The sequence below is a fragment of the Diadema setosum genome, chromosome 9, assembly GCF_964275005.1.
Source record: "Diadema setosum chromosome 9, eeDiaSeto1, whole genome shotgun sequence".
Taxonomy (NCBI): domain Eukaryota; kingdom Metazoa; phylum Echinodermata; class Echinoidea; order Diadematoida; family Diadematidae; genus Diadema; species Diadema setosum.
This window is the reverse complement of record NC_092693.1, coordinates 8,127,051-8,133,510: the sequence shown is the minus strand read 5'-3', so window position 1 is coordinate 8,133,510 and position 6,460 is coordinate 8,127,051.

Sequence of the window (6,460 nt, the reverse complement as noted above, 5' to 3'; positions counted from 1 at the left end):
GCTGTTTTTATGGACATGTTCGCCGACATGCCTGGAATTCCGGGGCTCTTTCTCGCTGCAGTTCTCAGCGCCTCCATCAGGTGACTACCTTGCAAACTCATTCGTTCTGTTCACTTCATGCGGCTTCTTACGCAATACGTGTACACATACACGCACGCAAACACACACACACAACGCAAAACGTGTACACACATACACACACACACACACCACACACACACACACACACACACACACACACACCATGTGAAGCAAAACAATAGTACAATTTTCACATTCAAGGTTATATCATTATCATTAATATGTTGATTTCATTGGTATCATTTCTGAAATAACATTAGCGATGACAAGATACTTCAAAGAGAACCCCTAAAACCTTACATTACAACCTCAATTCCCTCAATAGACAAATAATGACTCCAAAATGATCATGTCACCCATCTATATCACTTTGTATTATGCTAATAGTTGGGCAAGTGTATGTACTCAATGTGAATTCAATGCATTTATTCAATGAAAAATGATAATTGAATCAAATGTAATTATTGCTAGTAATTCAACTTTTGTTGCATCCTTTCCACAAAGTACACACAAAATAATACAAAACAAACAAAACAAAACAAAAATCAATACGTCATCGTATCATTCTTGTCATCATCATACCAGTTTTAGTCGGGTCTGTCCCGGGGTGGTCGGATTTTCCTCGCAGTTCTTTTTTTTTTACATTCAAATGTTCATTTTATTTTCGGAACTCATGCAGGCATTTATCGTAGGATTTACAAACCCTATGTCTATACATTAATGAACGCTCTATTCATTTTCCTGTTCGATTTCCGAATAACAATTAAGGATAACATTAAGATCTTCTTTATCAAGGGTAGCCTCTTCAATGTTGCAACTGCTCTTGACTACCAGAAGACTCTGTATTATCAGTACCCTGTTGCCAGGTACCCATTAATACGCCTGATTCGGGAGAAACATGGTGGGTAAAAACAGCTTGTTCGAGGACGTATGAGCACTGGGCGGTAATCGAACTCGGGTCCTCAGACTGAGGATGAGTCTTATCCACTATACCAGAGCTAAGGCCTAACCAAAAATTCAAAGTATCCAGCTGTAATCACTCAGTTATAAGCAGGGCAGGTTTCATGAGCTAACAAGAAAAAAAAAAAAAAAAAGGCTCATCTCTTCTCCTCGTCCACTTCCGGGTTTCTTCAGCTGACAAGCAAAAAATAAAAAATAAAAAAAAAGTCTTCAGAGAAAAAACATAACCTTACCGCCGCCATACTTCAAGATCCCGGTCTATTTCTATTTTAGTGCCACTTACGTACTTCCGGGTTAAAAAAAAGTGTGGGGGCCCAAAGTGATGACACCTTATGTATTCCTTTGTATGGTGCACAAAAAGTGTGGGGCCCGAGCCCCCACGACCCCCACGGCTGCGCCGGCCATGATAAGAAGCTGATGGAGACAACCCCTCTGTTTCTATGTGTAGAAAGGACAACCGCAGTTTGAATTCGAGAAGTCTTTCTTGCCTTGCACCTCGTGTTGAAATTTTAGCGCATTTGATAACATGTATGATATCCTCTCAATCTGCCTCCAAATCATACAGTACCATGTCGTCTGGAATCAATTCCCTCTCAGCCGTGACAGGTGAAGATTTCATCAAACCAATATGGACTGATATGAAACCAAGCACGTATGTCTGGCTTTCTAAAGGACTCGGTAAGTATACTACGAAAAAAAAAAAAAAAAAACACTGACGTGACTTATGGAATAAAGAATGTAGCAGAATGTAATTCAAGTTTCTGAAAGTGTCATGGTATAGGCAAAGACATGGACACGGTAGAGAATGTTGTCGTAAAAGTAGTTGTATTCACAATTTCCGGAACTTGAAATCAAACTATAAATTACTCTTAGTATTTCCTCCTATCAATACTAAATCTCACGGTTCACGATCCTTTGATCAGTCAGCATGCCCTCAGCCGTGGAATAATCTACCTGAATGCGTAAACAAAACTTATTCAATAGAAAACAGAAATTCAATTCCGCGTTTCATTTACTTATATAAGTCTCACGCCTCGCATATGCAGCTTATAATTGTTAAGTCCGTCTTTCCCTTTCTTCTCAAGTGCTTTAGACTTTTGTGTGTGCGTAATCGCTTTATGAATATCGTGAAGTAAAATATGATTATTGATGATTTGCAATATTTTCTCTATTTATTGGATTATCCATGGATTTTGAACTCGTGTAAGACATGCTATCAATATGCGATAAGAACGATATGAACCCATCTCTGCCGGAACCTTTCATGTGCAAGCAGATGTATAGTGTCTGTTGGGATTTTAAGCAAACGTAGCGAATCGGTTTCATTGTGTTTGACTCTTTGTTTTTGTATGAGTCATGAATAAAGCACGTGTCACTACGTGAGTCGTCATGATATGGACAATCCAGGGAAAACAATTACTAATGGGCGAAGGACATCCTTCTCAGGGGCGGATCCGGGAATTCCGTAAAGAGAGGGTGCCTTTGCAAAAATAAAGGGGGCGTATGCACCCCTCCCCCATTTTTTCTTTTAATTTTTTTTTTTTTTGTTTTAAGAAGAAATAAAGGTGAGACGTGCGCCCGGTGCGCTGCCCCCTCGATCCGCCACTGCTTCTAGAATATTAGGTTAATATATATATATATATATTATCATTGTTATTATTATTATTATTATTATTATTATTATTATTATTATTATTATTATCATTATTATTAAAAAAAAAGTGTGTCAATGTCGAGAATGGCTTCATGTTGGCCTACAGTCATCCAAATAATCTTCACTTCTGCATGTGGAGTATTCACTATTTTTGTTCTTTCGGCCGTGATCTGTGTAATGTTGCTACTCATCAGTATATAACTCTCTAAAAAAAAGTCGAGTGAAAATATTCACTCTTAAAGGAGTGAATACAAAAAAGAGTGAATTTAGAGTAAAATTGGAGTGAATCTTGAGTGAAAATGTTCATTTTCACTCATTTTGGAGTGACCTCAGGGATCACTCGAAGATTTTGGAGTGATCCTGAGGTCACTCTAAAACGAGTGAAAATGAACATTTTCACTCAAAATTCACTCTCAATTCACTCTTTCTTTTGTGTTCACTACTTTAAGAGTGAATATTTTCACTCGATTTTTTTTAGAGAGTACCGCCATGATTGTGTCTACTCTGTGCTGTCGAATCGAAAGGTTTCATTCACTTTTTACATTCACTTCCTAACCAAGCTTTCGTTTACGGGATTCTGGTCATTGGGACTGCATATCTCTCCGCTCTCATGGGTAGCGGCGTCCTCCAGGTACTCCAAGGAATCCTGGTTTATTTTATGTGTGTCAATAATTGTGTTATATCAGTGTGTGTGTGTGTGTGTGTGTGTGTGTGTGTGTGTGTGTGTGTGTGTGTTGCACATTTTATCTGTTTATCAAAAGTGCTCGTTATCATACTTCACCATTTAACCGTCCCTTTCACGTACCTGAAAAAGTAAGTAAAGAAAGAAAGAAAGAACAGAAGAGAAACAAAACAGCTTCTCTTAGAAATAGGCGTATCTGATCAGTGCCTATTCCGGCACTTCAGGAACGCAGAACACAAAACTATTTCAATGTACGTATCCTGTATTCTGTATCCTGTATGTATCCTGTATTTTACAATCAAATTTTGCTTCTTAATTCATATCAACTGTATTCAACTCCTCCCTGTCAACCCTCAGGAGTATAACTCTTTCGCTCAGTTCTCAAACTACGCTCAGCAAAATAAAGTATAAATGAATAAGATAAAATAAAAATGAATGAATAGATAAACACTTTTTTACCCAGTACACATTTTCACCCAAAAAAAATGATAAAAACCTGTGCGGCATATACCATAATAAAGGTTGTTCAATTGGCCATCAACCTAGTAGGTTGATACAAAGGGAAATTTTAGGCATAAATGAACACATTTATTTTGTCCTTCAAGATAACAATGATAACAAAAGACCAGCTTAACACAATGAGAGATCTGAATGACATAGCGAAAATAAATTTTCGTTCCCTTGTATCTCTTTATACCTTCAAACAAAAACAAAGTAGAATCAAATTTCAAATGACATGCGGAGTAAGCCCCAAAGTTGATAAAATGGACAGAACTTCTTTATTCATTCTTTTAATTAAGAATTTTAATTCAAGAACTAGATATAATTTTCAACTTTCTTAATTTGGAATAACATTTTCTTTCCCTTTTTTACCTTTTGGGGCTACAAAGACATTATTGAGATCACAGGATGATTTTCACAAATTGATTTGAATTTTGTATGTGTGTGCTGAATTGTCTTTTGCCTTTACGAATGAATGACAACTTGCTCGTTTTTGCAATTCTTACTTTTGTGCCTTGGATGATAAAAAACGAATTTGTTCACTCATGCTTAAAGTTTCCCTTCTTAATGACCTACCAGGTCGATAGCCAATTAGATTGCTTTTAACATGGTATATAAAATATCAATACTTAGCCAAATAATGTATGAGGAAAGTGTTTACTTTCTTTTGCTTAGTGCATAAATGTGATATGGGAATTTTTTGTGTGATTACGCTAAAAGTGCATATCATTGTGTTCAAAAAATTAAGAAAACAACAGAACGTTATTGACTGAGAAAGTAGAGTACGTGTTTCTCATCAAGAATGTAACTCATGAAAACTCCATAAAATGTAGACAAATGGATGGATTCCTTTAGTACTACATAAATGTCAAATGCGTGTATAATGTTGTTTGTCAAGACTTACCATATAGTCTGGGTGCTAAAGCCACTTTTTGGGCCTAACCTTGTTTTACCGTCCACCCAATGTTTTTTGATGGTTTTGCCCTATTTCGACGGTGCTGAATCCGAATCTGGATGATGCAAGTCTTGCATCCTTGAGGGTTTTGAGATATTCAAGATGGTCGCCAAAATGGCCGCCAAAACCGGAAATTCCTATGTATTCCCTTCTAAATGTTGAGAAATTGAAAACAATTGACGCTTTTACCCTATTTCGAGGGTGCTGAATCCGAATCTGGATGATGCAAGTCTTGCATCCTTGAGGATTTTGAGATATTCAAGATGGTCGCCAAAATGGCCGCCAAAACCGGAAATTCCCATGTATTTCCTTTTAAATGGTGAGAAATTGAAAACAATTGATGGTTTTACCCTGTTTGGAGGGTGCTGAATCCGAATCAGGATGATGCATCTCCTGCATCCTTGAGGATTTTGAGATATTCAAGATGGCCGTCAATATGGCCGCCAAAACCGGAAATTCTCACGTATTTTATTGTCAATGGTGAAAAATTCAGAACAATTGATGGTTTTACCCTATTTCGAGGGTGCTGAATCCAAATTTGGATGATACAACTCTTGCATCCTTGAGGATTTTGAGATATTCAAGATGGCCGCCAAAATGGCCGCCAAAACAGAAAATTCCCATGTATATCCTTTTAAATGGTGAGAAATTGAAAACAATTGATGGTTTTACCCTATTTTGATGGTGTTGAATCCGAATCTGGATGATGCAACTCTTGCATCCTTGAGGGTTCCGAGATATTCAAGATGGCCGCCAAAGTGGCCGCCGAAATGACCGCCAATTAAAACCAGAAATTCCGATGTATTTCCTTCTAAATGGTAAGAAATTGAAAACATTTGATGGTTTTGCCCTGTTTGGAGGGTGCTGAATCCGAATCTGGATGATGCATCTCCTGCATCCTTGAGGATTTTGAGATATTCAAGATGGCCACCAAAATGGCCGCCAAAACCGGAAATTCTCACGTATTTCTTTGTCAATAGTTGAGAACAATTGATGGTTCTATCCCATTCCAATTTCAAAATGGCCGCCTAAACCACTTTCCACGTATTTCAATTCTAATGTTTCGCAATTGAGAACAATTTCATTGATGATTCTACCCTATTTCTATCACTGTGCTGAATGCGAATCTGACCGTTGCATCATTGAGAGTTTGGAGATATTCAAGATAGCCGCCAAAATGCTCGCCAGAATGGTGATAAATTGATAACAATTGATGGTTTTACCCTATTTCAGGTTTTCGTCAATAGCAAAATCTAAACCCAACCATACTCTGCTGATAAACGAACGCATATTGTACATCCCAGTTTGAACTTGCTGTACAGTGAAACCAGCTTTACCGGATATCTTGGAGTTTGTAAGATACAGCTGTGCCAGGAATGAATCCTGCAAGACTACAGATGAGGTTGAATATTTGAAAGAGTACACTGTTTCATCTACATTTATCATGGATATGTTTTGGACACTAACAATCAGTGGACAAGACATACCCATCTCGATCATATTGTGGTAGTGATGTAGAGAAGTTTACTGAGATTCCCAACATTACCTGTTTTAATCCATGAACAGTTTTAATCGTTTCATCCATGAACACTCACATTGGTTAATTGGTTTATATTGGTGGTCTAGA